The sequence below is a fragment of the Dromaius novaehollandiae genome, chromosome 6, assembly GCF_036370855.1.
Source record: "Dromaius novaehollandiae isolate bDroNov1 chromosome 6, bDroNov1.hap1, whole genome shotgun sequence".
NCBI classification, from domain to species: Eukaryota; Metazoa; Chordata; class Aves; order Casuariiformes; family Dromaiidae; genus Dromaius; species Dromaius novaehollandiae.
In genome coordinates, this window is record NC_088103.1 from 18,636,276 (window position 1) to 18,653,901 (window position 17,626).

At 38.4% G+C, this 17,626-nt stretch overlaps 1 protein-coding gene across 1 annotated transcript in view; it reads right to left on the reverse strand.

Annotated features, from left to right (window-relative positions):
• LOC112993284 (pulmonary surfactant-associated protein A-like) overlaps positions 1-17,626 on the reverse strand; it is a 161,400-nt gene that overhangs the window by 55,311 nt on the left and 88,463 nt on the right. Inside the window, exons 5-8 of the mRNA XM_064513788.1 lie at positions 17,336-17,504; positions 14,972-15,114; positions 13,779-14,015; positions 7,163-7,252 (exon numbers count right to left, since the gene is read on the reverse strand). The gene's annotated coding sequence lies outside the window, so the exon portion shown is untranslated. The remainder of the gene's footprint in view (positions 1-7,162; positions 7,253-13,778; positions 14,016-14,971; positions 15,115-17,335; positions 17,505-17,626) is intronic.

Genomic DNA, 17,626 nt, shown 5'->3' on the forward strand with positions numbered 1-17,626 from the left:
ATGTCATAATATAAATGACCTATGCCTAAAGGAAACAAGACAGCTATCTTCTTTATCGACAAGGCTCTTCCTGTGTCTGCCATACTGCACAGGGGTATTCTGACTCAAAACTTTGTGATTAGATTTTGCAGGATTCTTTTTCCTGTTTTTCTTTTCCCCATGGTATTTTATCATGAAAAAGCACAACTGTCAGTCTTTTGATAGGAAATATAACCTAATAATACATGGAACACTGAACAGTTAATTTGTTTGAGGATACTGAATAATTTGTCTCTGATGGAATTCATATCTGTGCAGATAAATAACATAAAATATACACAATACTCATCTAAAATAAATAGTTCATTGGCCATATGTCTGGCTATGTATCTCACCACAGGAAATAATCCTAGACAGAAATATTCCATTGTGTATACAAATCAGTCCAGTATTTCTCCTCTTACGCATTAAAAAATGGTGACTTATACCCAGAAGCTCATGACATTAGCTTAAAAATTAAAGTATTTTTCTTAAAACAAAACAAAAACAACAAATTAAACTTTGACTCATTTTCTGTGTTTTAACTTTTAAGGCTCCACAGAGCTCTGAAGTCTAATTTTCATAGTTAAATGAACCACACCACGGAAGAAATCTTGGAAAAAAATCTAATGTAGGGGAGTAAAGGGATCCAAACAGAAGGGTCAAGCATCAAGAAGAATTCTAACATACAGCCAGATAAGACAGTGGAGAATACTTTACATTTAAAGCAACTCTGCCTGTTTGCTTTATCATAACACCAGTGAAATACGAGGCAGCAACACCCTCAGTCCTCCCTAAGCACAGTAAAAGGCTGCTGGCTGGAGCCTTGACTCTGTTCACAGCTCTGCTGAGGGCTCCAAATACCTGGGGGAAGACATACACCAGTAACTACCGCAAGAGCTGTTCTGTGCTCCTGAGATAAACAAATATGTGCTGCTGCATCCCCAGATCGGTGTCCCAGTTGCTCAAATGTAAAGGGACACAAACGGATGAGAACTACATTTGCAAAAAATGTAAAACTGACAACCCAACCCAACTCAACCAACCTGCTGGGTAGGGGAAATGATTACGGAAAATAATTACGTCTATCAATTCCTTGAGACCCAAATCCAACAAGATTGCTCTACCAAGATGCTCTACTATGGCGTTACTGTTATGCAGGATTTCCTGGCTGACAAAGTGATTACGCCCACTGAAAGGGAACCAACGGCTGGACTGAGGAACATGCTGGACTCTGAACTTCCCTGTGAGGCCTCTCTTGTATTCTTTCGACATTGTTCTTCAAATGCTACCCTAAGGCATGCAGTCAAACAGAAGCCAAAAAAGTCAAATTACCCACCTTTCACCATTTCCTAATACTCTGTTTGCTTAAGCACAAAAATATGTTTGTTTTTTATACAGCTCTTTATTTTCTACTTTCTCCTTCTAGCCTTGGTTATGAATGGGATAGCTGAACTTTTCTGTTAAGAAACAGTCTCTGAAATGTGAGCATGCAGTTCTCTCCGAGCATTTCAAAGACTACAAAGTTGTGAACCTATCCCAATCCTTAGACCCGTCTTCTAGCCAAGATTTTGGGGCAGAAAATAAAACCGATAAAAAAATCAACAAGCTCTCATTATGAATGCCCTCTTTTTTTCTTCCCCCTAAACAAAAACCATAACAAAACTAAACATTTATTTTGTCCGGCAAAGAGGAGATAAGAGAACAAAAACTTAAATACACATTCTAAGACTGTGAGGACTCAAATAACAGTGCTAACCATATGCTAGGTGTCAATTTTGAAAAAAAAAAAATTACTAGCATTAAACTCTGGGTGTATTTCAAGTAATATTGATCTAACTGAAACTATCATGTGGTCATAAAAGTAATCTGAACCAAAGCTTTATAATTTATTTTCCATTTACATTTTACTTCCAATGCTAGGAAACAAAGTTTATGGCTCAAACTTTCTTACATGTGTCTAGGTTATATGAGATTAAAGAAAATACCCAAACTTTTCTTTTAGCATATTTTTTCTTCAACCTGCCTTCATTCTCCACAAGTTCTTCAAATATACTCTCTCAGGGTACTGCCCCACATTCTTCTGTAATTGTTTTTCCTACCCACCTACAGGTGTATACAGGCTGCCATGCTCTCTTGATATGCTCTTATTCAGTCTGGCCTTTAATATTAAACACAAGAATCATGTATCTGTCAGTTTTTCTCTTTAAATCAATTTATCTCATATTTTCCACTTGATGAGCAAAAGTACATATAAGAGCACAAATTACATATAAATTTCTGACATGCTTGCTCTTGAGTCAGGTTTTTTCCAAAAGCATTTGATTGCTTTTTGAATTTACATGTACATTTAAATAGTATACAAAGTAAAAGCTACTTTTTCAGATAAAAGTTCCAACAACAAACATCTCTACTATGCAGTTCCAGTGCTTTTGGCTCCGTTGTGTTGTTAGTATGCTACCACAGTCCTATGTGGTAACAGTTTGAAATAGCTTTTAAAGGCTGCATGCCTGTTAAGGTGCTGGAAGAACAGATTAACCTAGGTGTGATCAAAACAGATCAATGCCATCAAAATACTTTGCAGGCATCCACTCATAAACTAGGAGTGTTCAATGGTATAGCCTCAGCATAATGAGGATAAGGAAACCACACAGCACAAAGTGTTATCTGCCAGGCTGAAGCTGAAGCATCCCTCCTGAGCATGACTGGGCATTAAACAAGCTGCTCGGAGTGTTTGCTCAGTACGTAAGACACAGGTAAATTACTGCATTTAAGTATTGCCTGTTTTGATTTCTTCGCACTCACAGCTGCTGCTATCAGCCACAAACAGGGAAAAATTGGCTGGGAGAGGAGATGAAAATAAATGTGCTGTTCATTAAAGGAGAATAAGCTGTACTGAAACCAAATGTTCAGATTTCGCTAGCACATTTGGAACGCGGGGGAAATTTCTGCAGTTCCTCAGTTGCGTTGCATGAGGTTCGGGACAGGCCGTCCATGCACTTCAGCCACGAGGGGGAGCGTCAGACCCAATATTCTGCCGGCCGGACAGTTTGTCCAAGGCTCCGGTGCCCACCCTGGGCTGGACCACCCTGCCGCCACTCATGACTTTCTTGCAATACTTCTGTTAAGCAGCAGTGCTTGCTGGGGCTGGCTTCACTATCACTTGCAAACTCAGTTAAGCACTGTGGCCAAAAGCAATCATTTCTTGGAGCAGGAAAACTGCCACCTTATTTGTTTTTGCAGGATAAAAGTGAGAGGGGAAGGCAGGCAGAACAGGATGTCATTATTTCTGCGTGAACATTTTACCAAGCAGCAATGCTGATTTAAAATCCAGTTCTGGGAAGCCGACTGACTGCAGTATAAGTAGTGGGAGAAGCCAACATTTTCACACTGTCTAGGCCAGTAGCCACCAGGCTGACAACTGCTTTAGGGTCTGTGTGCAAAAGGCTGGTGGCCCAGGTCTGCTTCCCTGTGAAGAATGGCACGGTTGCATTATATAGAATATCATTCCTGGCGGCATCTCACATGCAGCCAGGGTTCAGTAAGGGAGTCAGAAGGAAATGTGATTTGCCTTCCAGCTTGCTACCACTTTGATTTCTCAATCCCAGAACACGCTGTGCTTTCCAGCCTTGCCAAACCAGACTAAAGGCATGAAACACCTACACAGACATCACGCCTACACCAGTGTTTCCTCAAATGAAGCTACGCTGCTGGGACAAAATTTTTTTTTCTAGATGCAAGTGTGGCCCTTCTGCATCAGAATTAAAGCACATTGCGGGGGACGGGGCAAAGCTGTTTTGCACTTGTATCTCTCTGATGTGTGACTAGAGAACACATCCATCTCCAGCACTGTTGTTTTGATGAAATGTATTGCTGGTACATTTCAATTAGATTTTCTCACAGAACATTACGGTCTCTCTGGAGGACTATCTTACAGCTGAATCACCAATCTGAACATGATACACATTCAGCTACCCCATTTCTTTTTAAGATCCAAACTTAACTAGATTCTACACAAGTCTATTGCTCTTGTGTACAGTAAGTTATTGACCTCAGCAATGCAGAGTCATGAGACTAAAACTAAGGAAGAGATTCCTCATGGCAACAAAATAAGTCCCATAGCATACCCTCTTCTTCTCTTCTGCTGGCTTTACTCTGTCATGTTTGGTTGATAATCGCTTGGAAGACATGAATTAAAACGTCTTTCCTCTTTAAGCAATACTTATGTATGAATACTAATTGTAGTGCAGCACAGAGCTCTTAACATTGCCTCATGTACAGCTGTTATATTATTACATCTAACTCCTAATCTCTTTTCTGAGTAAGTGCAGATAAATGTTTTAAAGTAACCTATTTACAGTCTTCTCAGTTGTTCTCTTGTCCATGAAAAACTGACTGTCCCGTCTGTTTTGTTTAGGCAATTCCAAGAAGTTAATATGTGATAACCTTTTTCTAGATATGGCAGATTTCTGTTGTTACAGTTATTAAACAAATATAAAATACATTCCCTGTTGATGCAAAGACATCTATGATATCTACAGGTGAAAAACTGTATTACAGACAGGGCTTTTGCCACTGCCTACTTTGACCTTGGTTTCCAAAGCCAGCTGAAAAGCTGGCATGATCTTAGGTTGCAAACAGTAGCCTAACTCCTCTTTGCCACTAGTTCTCACTGATGCTAATCCATCATTAGATGTGGAATCCCTCCCAACCTGCCTGCATCCAATACCAGTTTTGATAGTGCATGAGGAAAACCCATTGCCCTTCACTACGCAGTTCTATTGGATAAAATAATGACAATATCAGGCGTCGTATGGACACTGCAGACTCCCTACCCATGCAGCACTCTATGCTCTCCAAAGAGATTTGCATATATTATTAAAAATAAATTTAGCAAAAATAAATGAATGAGAAAAAATGCAAAATTGCCCATACGATAGCCAGATGGGTAGTCTACTCAATACTGTTCTCTGATTATGCATAGGAAAAAAATTTCACTTACATCTAAAGTTGATTTCAGAGGAAACACTATTTCATGAAAATAGAACTTCAACAATTATTTCTTGGTTCTCCTGTGCATTACCAAAAATGCACAAGCTAATTCTTTTTCCATCGATGCATTATTTATTTAGAACTATTTACCTACTATTTTCTGCCTTATATTTAAGCCTATGAGTTGTTAACTTTGACTATACCTGCTTTAAAATTTAAACACCAAAGTCGCATATTGTTTGTGTTACCTAATTAAGTGTGAGATGTTTTAAAAAGAAGAATAATGAAATAACATCCTCATGTGTTTTCTGTAAACCTTTCAGAAATCAAAGACTTTATGCCAAATAATTAATGGCTACTCAAAAACCTTCATATGGTAAGCAATCAAGATAAGTGACGGTGAATTGAACTATTACTTTCGCTGCATTTGCAAAAATTTTCCTATGTTGCTGTGTTTTATTCAAGTAACAACACTACTGAAATTGTAGGTGATTCTGGAAATTCACAGAAGTTATCAGAAAGGCAACTGAATACACACAGAATCCTAGTGCATAGTTCAGGCCCTCTAAGTAATAGCAGTATCACCTCATCATGAAACCAGTTTTCCTCTTCTCTATTGCCAGAGAGTTGTCATACTGAAATGAACAGATGAAAAGCCATTCCTTCCCAGTTTTCCTGGCTACTGCACTTTAATATTGTCTTCCTTATTTCACTACAATTCTCTAACTCTGAAAACAGACGGACAAGACTTCCCAGCCTGAGCTGCAAAAGTATATTACTTTGCTGGAGTGAAGCCCAACGAATTCATGGGAGCAAATGTTTTCATACAGAGTTTGAGTCTGCCTCAGACTTACTATAGATCAATCAATCAATCTTGCCATAGATCAAAAGGATCCTTACAAGCTACTGGCCTATACACAATTCACCTTCCGATGGCTTGGTTAGGGGATAAATTCATAAGATGAATATTAGCTATGTTCTAATCTAATCTGGGTTAATGAACAATTATGTACAGAAACCTTGAACAGACTCCTTTTCTTGAAATCAGCATAAAACTGGGAGAAGGGAAAAAATAGTGAGAGAAAATATAAACAAAGAGGGACCAGCTGGAGAAAAAGCAGAGGGCCTTACAACACAGCTGAGGAGCTGGATGTGGGTAGTGTGCTACGAGAAGCCACTCTCCCAGCTTGCTGCTCGCGTGAACCTGGCACCCGTTCCAAGGGATGTCCCTGCCTATCTGGAGATGACACACACGACGTCGCAGCCCATAGCGGTCTGCCTGGAGGGTGCAGGCACACAACCATGACACCAAAAGCACACAAAAGAACTTTGTCGCAGTCATGCCCTGTGTTCTCGTGTCCCATCACTGCATCTGATGGTCCAGGAAGAGCTGAGGATGTCCAGAGGAAAACAAAGACAGCCCAGGAACTGGGAACAGGAGTAGAGAATCTAGAAATATATCAGCTGTCACCTGAGCAGAGGGAAACTCTCTGACCAAATGAAAGGGAATGGATCCTTCCCCAAACACAATGTAAAAGATTCTTCCTCTTACCCAGCCCTACCGACTCAATTTAATCCAAGGTACTGGCTCACTGAAAAATACTTAGGTTGCATGTTTTGCTTATTAATTTGCCTCCAAGGCAGCCACTGCCTTCTGATATTAACCAGCACAATATTTTTCCTGACAGCACACAAAATGGTCTTCCTCATGCTCAGCTCAAGACATCAGCCCTTCGCATCTCAGAGATGCCAGGTGACTTGCCCATAATCAAAGGCAAACTAAACCTCTCCTGTGGAGGAAGGGAGAGGAAAATATTGTGGTAGGGGACAGACAGGTTATGTTTTCAGGGCTTGCCCAGGGCAACATGTTCTGTTTAAGAACAAGGCATCAAGCTGATGCTCAGCCTAGAGCAAGAACTGCTCTTTTCAGTTAATTGTTCACTGTCACCATCAATAGTGAGCTAAACCTTTTTGAATCCGTTACACTGGATCTGTTGCTGTCCGGGTCAGTGTTTCTCCAATACTATATAGTAACTGCAGCTTTTCAACCAAACATTTTTTGACTAGTTCCAGAGGGCTGGCTGTCAATGTCACTCATGTTTTCCTTATTCTTCTTGAAATAATTATGATCATTAGATCTTTAATATCTTACCTGCTGATGCAGGAAAATGACTAACTACTGGGAAAAGGCATAGAGTAGATACATCAGGTCTGCAGGACTTTCCCCATCGATCTCATTTCACTAGGAAAAAGAACAGACATTTGGTTCTTTCTAAACAATCTGATCAATCACATTTCACAAGCTTTTACTTGCATTTAAAATTCATAGAATATGTACCTCATTTATTTTTATGTAGTTTTGTGCATTTTTATTGCCCTGAGCATCTTCTCCTACCCTTTCTCCTCTCTCTCTAGTTCTTTGGGTTTCATGAGGAAAATATAAAAATACTAAAGAAGTGAAATTTTAAGTTCCAGATAAAGTCTGTTTTCAATTCTGTTTTTTTGATCTGTATAAACTGCCAGGTGTTCTTAGTGGATAAAAATTCCTGCTTTTCTCCTCTGTGTTTTATGTGTAGAAATGGCTTTATTTAAGTGTGTTTTAAGATAAGAAAAGATTCCAAATTGAGGAAAAATATCTATTCTAGCAATAATTCAAGAAATACCCTGCATCATGTTTCTATTTTGTGAACCTTATCTGCTATCCCATTTTTGAGAGAAACAGCTGGGGATGGGGAATTATTTAAAGGATCATTTCTAGTATTGGGTGTTTCCTATCCATTTTATTGGGAGTAAGATCATATCCAAATTGTATTTTGCTTCCCTGATGACTGATGTGTATAAATATTCATGTGTCAACACCTGGGCTGGCTGTTTTCTAAAAACTGCATAATTTTTGTTGCAGTTGTGGCTGTGGACTGTAACATCTCATCTGAATTCATGAGACCTGTTATAAACTTTAAATATATATGAAGTAATATTAAAGCCTAATGAAGAATAAGAATCCCATCTGCTACCTGCAATCTAGTAATACCTACATAACATAAAAAAGGGAAACCATAAAGTAAGCAATGAAGATGGAAAATTGTTTTTTATTCAAACTTTTACTTTTTCCTTTTGACCATCACTTCTAATCCCTTCTGGGGGATCCCATGTTCAATATCATCAAGTGGCTTCTTTCCAGATTTCTATAGATGTCTTTGTGTTTTAACCCACTGAAAGTTTGGCAAAGCATCTAACTGCCAAATTTTTCCTAAAGGAGAAAACTATTTAAAATCCCTAAACACAGCCTATTTTATATGTAACTTTGCTCATACCTGAAACTCTTTTGAAAATGTCTGCTCTCTTATTTCTATTAAGGATCTTAAGAATAATTTACCAAATAATTTAGGGCTTCCAACTGAATTTTGTATTGGTGCAGTGCAGGGACAAAGACTGTATTACATGAAAATTTAAATTACTTGAAAAGATGTAGGATGTTCTACCTGATGATATAAAACAACATGTTTTGTCTCACTTGCCAATTCATTTCAGAAGAAATTGAAGTGATTTTCCTCAAGCTCCATTAAGAGTTATTTCTGAGCTGAGACACAGAGGAAGATTCAGCTCTCAAAAGAGACTGATAAGAATTTGTGACTATGAGGGGCTTAGAATATGCTGTATGCTTGGTATGATCCTGGTATCCCCTGGCCTAGGAATAGTAGGCCACCATAATGTACCTTTAAAATATATTTTTAATTGCTCTTTAAAATTAGATTTGTGGTTAAGAGAGGAGCATGCAAGTTTTCCACTGACATCAGCAAGACTAGTACTTCACAGTATGCCTCTATTCCTGGTCACTGGCATCAGCTGCAAGTGCTCTCTTTAACACAGAAAGGCATCAGAGCTCAAAATGCCTAATCAACCTCTTTGCAGAATATTTGTGATAAGGTGAGGTATCATTGACTGTAACTTTGCTTAGTGTCTAATCTACCAAGAAAATGAACACCTGTTGGCTTTCTATAAAACCTGGAGAGTAACTGAAGAAGTCTGGCACATTCATTGTGTGGGTTGAGATAAGTCCCAAGGACACATTAAACCTCTGTATTTTTGTATAGATAGATACTAGCAGTATGCCATACTTTGCTGAGGGTATTTAGATGTGCTACGGTATAAATCCATAACAGCAGATTGTTTCCATCACCCTGACACTTACACTCAAACTATTTCCCTAACACAATGATATTGTGATCTCTATACGCGTTTTTGAACAGAATCAGTGGCCATATTTTAAAGTTTTGTTGCTCCTGTGATTAATTGCGAGAAGAGTCAAATAGCATCTACATAGTGTGTGTACATAGGTGTGTGTGTGTATGCGTGTGCACAAACACATATAGAAGAAATAGGGCACACTTTTGGGTTACCTCTAGCTACTCATCATGCTAGATGACAACCAGTGTTTTACCCTGAGAGCTTCTGAAATCTTTGTATTTTCTAAGCTATGCTTGCCCATGTACTTCCAGGTGTAAACAGAAGAATCTGACATGCAACAAGAAAAATAGTGACTTGCAGGTTATTTCCATAATCCCTGAAGGCAAAGATATTTGAAAACTTGCAGGAAAGCTTAATTTGTAGGAACTCATTTATGCAAACTTTAGTACTATTCACATCAAACCTACAAAAATTCTTAGATAGGTGTTCATTATTACCTGTTAGATACAGATTAAAACTGGAAACAATCTAGTTAGAATACTCAGAGGATAAAAACAGCCTCAGAGAGCACCAATGCAATAACAGTACAGAAGTACCACTGCTTTTAGATAATGTTTTCAATTGTGTCTTAGGAAAGACAGATTTGGACTTCAAGTGGATCTTGTACGTGAAATGCTTAAATCACTTTTGAAAAGAAACCACTACCTTAGGTGACTTAAAAATGAGAAATAGAATCCTTCCTCATTTATGGGCTTTCTGGATTTGGGTATTGAGTTTTGGTGGGTTTTTTGGTCTTGTTTCATTGCTTTTTTTTAAACTGTCAGTATCCCAATTGCACCCTGAATATTGTCCAACTACTTCTTCATGTTGATGAATGATTCACGTATAATTGCAGTTTTGATTTTCTATGGTTCCTAAACAGACTTTTAAAGTAAACTATAAAACCATATCATAAATGGGTTTGTTCTTTCATGAATTGCAAGAAATTGCAAGCTGTATGGTTTTTTGATCTTACAACCATTTGGGCCAAAATTTTGCAGTAAGGTCTCTTAATAGAATTTAATCAATCAAAAAGTAGCTAGATAGAAAGCCATAGGCAAAAGAAAATCTTGATTTGATCATATAATAATTTCAAGATTAAGGAGAGTTCAAATTCTGACCTCAGTGTATGAAAATCTATTGCATTAAATACTGTGCTGTATAATGTCAAGGGGCCAACCTAAAAAACAGTGGATAGTGGCTTTTTCTTTGTGTATACCTAACTAACAGTCCATCTGAAATCTGCTACCAGCTGAATAGGTAAGAACGAGTTCACCAATGGGCTGTGGCTAGACCTGTGCAGGTTCACTCCTCAGCACACCTTCCCTGCTGTTAGTCTTAAAAGGGGAATGAAAACATGGGGCTAAAGTTAGGCCCTCAACCATCATCACAGTTTCCGTAAGGTAGGGTCAAATATTTTCCGTATTTCTCAAACAAAAGGAAAAAGAAGCAAATGCGGATGAAGGAGCTGAAAGGTTTTTTTTTTCCTTTCTTTAAAGAGAAGCTGTAAGGGGGAAAAGGACACAAGAACAGAGAACTGTAATAAGATTACAGACAAGTATGGAAATGCTCAGAAAAAACATATAGGCTAGATGGATAGAACAAGAACAAACACAGTGACAGCCACTATGTAAGACTATCTTCCTAAAGTTGTTTTTTTTTTTTTAATATAGATTGAAAGTAGAATATGCTAATGTATAAAAATCTTCTATTTTGCCTAGACACATTCAGATCCTTTGCTACAGACATTTATAAATTGTCAATATGGGGCTTCTGTGACCGCTTCCATCATGTACCGTAATTACAGAATTTCTATCTCCGTATCACTGAAAAATGTTCAATCAACTAGACAGATGCATTTAAATGCTCCAGTGGTGCCACACACTGACTCCTACAACTGTCTTTCACTCTGCAGCTGCAGGAAGAAGAAGCCACTCCAAAGGCAGGAAGAAGAGGCAACAGCAAGGCCAAGAGTGGTTACAGTTTCTGCGACTAGCACTGAAGAAAAATTCCTGCTCTGTTAATTGAAATCTTGTTTTATAAATGGCTCAACAGATGCAGTGCACTGATGGAAATGATGTAGACAGTGATGCTGCAGAGACTCCTCAGGGAGAAGCATGGTTGTATTGTACTGAACAACATCTCACACACACACTGCCACAAGAACAGCATTTGCTTTAGGAACAATTGGCAGGGCCCTAAGGTAAACTTCTGCTCTTTCTGAAGTACTCCTTGGGGTTTTCATTTCCAGATGGAGAAATGATAGAGCCAAGTTCATCATGTCATCTTCTGGATGACATCTCCCACAATGAAACACTCCCTGTCACTGAAATACAGTGCCAAGCATTGTACTAGGCAAGTATGAGCCTAGTACATGAAGTGGAAATGGAAACCACAGCCTTCTGCTACAGAGATGCAAGCCAATAGTTGAGTCATCCCAAGACCTTCATATAAATCCTTATACTCTGTTCTTTACATTAGAATATTGATAAATTGATAAAAAATATGTGCAGCCACAATCAGCTCATTCAGGTGGCAAAAAAGGGAGTAAAGAGAACAAACACTGAAGTAGGTATCTAAGCAGAGTTCTCTTTTGTAGAGTATGCTCTCTATGCATTCCTGGAGGCATATCAGACTGCAGCAAATCTTAACTAGAACTGAATACAAAAAATAATTCGAAATTAGACATTCAGGGAAAAAGTAAAAATCAGTATTAGCTGAAAGACAATAAAACACCTTACCTTGGCAAACAGGTTGGGGAAAGAATGACTGGCCAAGAATTCATTCACAGCTAATCTATGCTAGACTTACTGTTGAGCTTCATTATCTGATGGTACCTCAGCTTCTGACTCAGGGTCTGTCTCACTTGTTAGGTCCTGTCTTTTACTGTCTAATTACAATGGCAAAGTGATTGCCAGAGATTTAGTGCTTTTCATTGTCCAGGACAACGGCACTACTCGATTGTCTTGAAGAGCTTCTATGTACTTCATGATGATAAAGGAAAGGCCAAAGCCACCAAGAAAAGTATTTTATTAAAAAAGAAATAATCTGTTGTATTATCTCTGTCAGCACATGGAATTTTCAATAACACATTTTTAAAGTGCCTGAGATCTTAAAGTAAAGAAAGTACAGCACACCGAGTAACAAAAAAAAAAAAAAAATTATCAGATGCAGTTCATCCACTTAAAATAATCAAGATTCATTCTGAACTGTATTAGTGCATTGTGATTCAAAATGTAAAATGCTTCAAATACTACTGAATAGGAGGATTTCAGCAGCAATCTGTGGCTACAAAAGTGAAGTAATTGCACAGTGGGCTTCTAGAACAGCATACAATCTACTTAACTCTTAAAGAGGAGCATCAATTTGACACCTGCTTGGCTTCCTGTGGGGCAGTGTGTGTGCCTGAGACACTTTTTATGCCTTCCAGTCTCATTAAAAACTGTATTATAGCTAACTGCAATTAAAGTGGAGCCTTCTCACCAGAACAAACTTTGAAAAGAAAAGAGGATGTTAACAGAAGAAATTAACTTGAACAGTTCCTCTCCCCCTTTCTTGCTCTCTGCTCACTTTCAGGTATTTGTACAGGGATGAGAACACATACACCCTCAGAATCCAGATTCTTCTACTGCATGAAGTCATAATCCGATGCTTGCAACATTACAGACTTCCTCTGGAAATGACTGCCATTTTACAAAAGCAGTAGTTTACAATTGTTCTACAGAACAAGCTAAGAAGAAACAGAATCCAATCCTGTAAGATACTAGTTAAACTCTTGGAATAATAGCTATGTTAAACTCTTTAGGCTTATGGTAGTAAAATTCCAAGAATCTGGGTCAATACACAGCCCTGTGAACTCAGAAATTCAATTCATACAAGCACATTCCCAAACAAAAGAAGACCCTTCTACCAATTATTATTTATATGTACATAAATACACATACATATATATACGTACATATATCTACACCCCTTCTCTCCTATCAACTGTATCCCAAATCATATTTCAGATTTATTTTCAATTCCATTTGAGACTGAAATACTGATTAAACCCTGACTGGGGAGAGGAGTAAGAGGAACAGGTGACAGACTTATAAGTTGTGTGGAGCTGCAACTTAAAATGAGAGAAAATACCTTTCAGGCTTTGCTTAAGAAACAGCCTTAGCACTTGTAAGATCATGTGGCAAGATAAATAATATTCTTGATATTAACTTTTTTTAAACAGCATGCTAAAATGAGGTGGATATTGATGAACTGTAAACTCAAATTTCTCCGTATGGTTATATTTATACAGGAGGTAAGCACTGCTTATGGATGTATTCTGAATTCTGATGGTGACGTGTTCTGAACATTGCATGTAGGGAGGAGAAAGAACATTGCAAAACAAAAAGGATTTCTTAAACAATTAGCAGAATTTTGTCATTTATCCTTATATCTAATTCCTTAAAGTCATGCAACCAGCGAAATACAGCACTTATATTTGGAACATAACGACACAGTTTATCAATACAAAGATATCAAAACCTAACTATACCACTCACCTGCCTGCCTGGAGGGGGAGCAAAACGTTGCCTGTCCTCAGGGCAGCAGTCAGTCCGTGATGGCAAGTGGCACAGCACCATCAGCGGTGTCACTGCTCCCGGCAGACTGGGCTCCCTCGTGGCAGTGCCATGAGAGCAACACGAGGCATCCAGGCTGGGGGTCTCCTTGGCAAGACCAGCGTGAGCCCACAAAGGCTGAGCAGCCAGGTTTCCACCAGAAAGCTGTTCCAATGAACACTGGGCCAAGCAGATGGGTATTTGTTTATAACACTGCAAATGCTCTTTTTGACATAATTTTACAGCAAATAAGACAAATACCAGGTTCATACCTTCATCATCACTTGCCAGAAGACTAGAGGGAAAGAAATTAACAATTCAAGTCTGGATCCAAAAAGACTGGGTTTACAAAAGCTGCTCTAACAATCTGCCTCAGCTGAGGAGACTTTCAGTCTTCTGAGATTGTAGCTATTGAAACCACCACTGTCCAGGTGTGCACCCGTATATCTGATGGGTGAACTCTCTCCAACATCAGTCTTTCCTTCCTAGGTACTTCTGAGGGCACTTGGCACTATATTATATGCATGGTTAGCAGCAGAGGAAAACACCTGCTTCCTATAATGGCTGGATGATACCACTTAAATAGTGCTTTTATGCCAAAAACAGGTAAGATACTGTAACAAAACCCATTTCTCCTATAAAACATTTTGGAAGTATAATATAGATGATACAAACAGTGTTGAACAGAAATTGATTTTGTAACAAAGTGAGGAAGTCTTCTTTAAGCGGATTTCCTCTTACAAAAAAGTTTTGCATGTGCTGAGGAAACTCAAGACAAATTACTGACAAAATTATTTAAGAAGAAACACATACTCATTCTCACTGAAGTAAAGTCCCCTTTGGTATATTTCTTCAGCACATTCAAGAGATGCTAGACTAAAAGATGTCCAGGCCTTTAACAATATACAATTAACTTAACAACAATACACAACAATATTACACAACAATACATAGTTAATATAAAGATAATCGAGACTTAAAATATGCAGTTAATGTCTCAGATGGTGGGAAGCTTTTGAGACAGGAAGATCAGCATCTGATGGGATGAAGACTTACTATGATAAATTAGTGCAATAAAATACTCTGTTAGAATAGCAAATAACCTCTTGCATTTTCATGGCTGGAAAGCAAATTACCTGTCTTCTGGGGGAAGCTCGCATTCTTTCCTGATGATATCCAAGACCACGCTCTGGCATGTAGAGGTTGCCAGACTTTATTGACATGATCAACACTCAGCACTTCCAGTGGAATGCCATACATAACCTTTCAGCTGAAAATCCTGTAAAAGGCAAAAAACACCTCAAAACTAAGTGGATCCTGCAAGGGCAGTGAATCAACACCATTATCATCATTCACAGACCATGATATACACCCTCTGCTAGCACAGCCCACCGTTACGGTTCTGCTTCTGACCACTGACCTGTGATATCAGGCCAGAAAGAAGAGTTCCTTTTACCAAATCACTGCCAACACATTCTTTAGTACTAATACAAGAAACCTTAACAGGAGACTTAAAATCTTACTTACAAAAACTTGAAAAATGTGATCACAGCACACAGTAAAGCAGTCAGAGACTGCATTTTTAATTTATGCTTTATAGATTTATAGTACGAAATTGTAGTGCTATGTAGTATGATTTATAATATGAAGCTGCTCAGATTTATACAATTAAAAATGCAATCTTCTAGGTGTTCTTTGTCCTTCAGGATTCATCCTCCCCAGTATGCAGCTGGAAGAACTTGGCTTTAGAATGAATTTAAATTTAAAGAAAAACAAAGAGGAAAGAATAATCACTACAGAAAAAAAAAAAAGAGAGAGATTTATGAACTTCAGCTCACTTTACAAACAATTCACAAAACCTCAGTTCCCAATGTAGAAACTTCATTTGAGTGCAACAGTGTCTCAAAAACATCTTTAAGAATTCTTAGAAATACAGTAAGGCAAGTATTGTTACTTTCTTTCATAAAATGCTGATTAAAAGTCATAAAAGTCAGTTCAGATCACAGATATTGAACCCCATTATTTCACTATTTTTGACAAGGTAAAACTGAAGAAGTCAAGAAGTTGTAGTAAACTGAGACTCCAGTATGCTCAGTTTCAAAATTCTGGTTAATTCTCTTGGGTATTGCTTAATTGAAAGTGGACTGGCCTTTATGAGTGTCTGGATATGGACACAAACACATCACGGATGAGCATGTCACAGACAAAAAGCCCCTTACGATTAAAACCTACATTTACAATAACAAAAAGATATTTGTGTTCTATCCTGCAGATAAAGAGAGCTGCTCCTATTATTCATATCACCATTTATACAAAGTTTACAAATAGATCTTAAATGTCAAGTGCTAGTTTATTCACTAGCAAATTACACTGATTGCATGGATTTTAAACCACTATAGATCCAAAATCTCATATTCAAGGGGGCATCATTCACTTGTCTTCCAATTTATCATCTATTTTCTATCATAATATCTGCATTTCTTGCTGTTTCTTCTATTGCTCTGTGATTGTAAGCACAGTTTCATTCATTCTTAATGCAATTAAATTATTCATGCTACATTCTAGATAGATAGTTCAAAGAATAAAAGTTTAAAAAAATTTTCAGTCATGTAGGTCCATAATGGCAGTGATTTCACGTGACCCTCATGACAGTGATACAAAATAAGAACAATGTCCAGAGACTGCACAGTGTGAAGCAGATACTTCTCATAAATCATAAAGAAACAAAAAACACATGAAACTCATGAGTGTCTTGAAAGAAGAGAGTAAACTATGCATGGGGAGAAGCATCACATTTGCATGATCATCCCGTGGATAGACTTCCAGTGACATTAATGGAAAGCTTGTTCTTGGCTTTATCTTAATCGGCAGTGTGCTCATCTTTCAGGTCAGCCTAACACTAGACAGAAGGTCAAGACACCAATTAGCTTACACAACAGATGCTGAGGTCAAATTGTCAACAGTGTATTAGGTCATGCATACTCAGTCATCTTAGCATGGTCCTGAAATTACATATCCTAAGCACCCACACAAAAACCTTCTAGTTTGGGATAACCTAGAATTTGAGTTTGTGAAGAAAGATTTAGCTAGGAGGAAGCAAAGAACAGTTTTCTAAACTGTGCGCCAGCTGTTACAGGCTGCGTTAGCATGCTGGGCCTGCTACAGGACAGAGTCAGCAGTGATTTCAGCGCGCAGTTGCACTGAAATGGGCTGAGTGAACTGCACAATTGCATCTGGGGAAGCAGATTAGGAAGCCAGCTTTTGCTGCCCCTCAGCTGCGAGCTATCAGCTGTCATGCAGCACCTCGCTGTAGCCTCCTCGACAGGCTTAGCATGTGCTAATTCATCAGACGTGGCTGCCTGTTTCCCATATTAGACAGATGCCACGACTGGGTGAGGAACAGTGTGCAATCCCACAGGCATGTGAACGTATCCATTTTCACTGCATTTTGCTCTCTGAACAACTGCCACTCTCTGCTTAGGCATTTCACACACACTTACGTTAATAGCTCTGGTCTGCTTTCATGTGCTGTTCGCAAGGCAGGTATAAGATGAGGACCGAAGCTTATAGTTGTTGGCATCTTATTTCTTAAGACATCTGATATGTTCCTCCCACAGACAGACTTTCCATGCCTTACCTCTGCCAAGTTCGTTAAGCGTCAAAGCCAAGCTAAAAAGAGAAGGGAAAATCCTCTTTTTTCTAGGTATAAGGAGGTTTGCAACGTAAGACCATAGTCTCTCCTTTCCTCAACAACCCTATACAGACACAGCGCGTGTTTGTTTAGTTGTTCT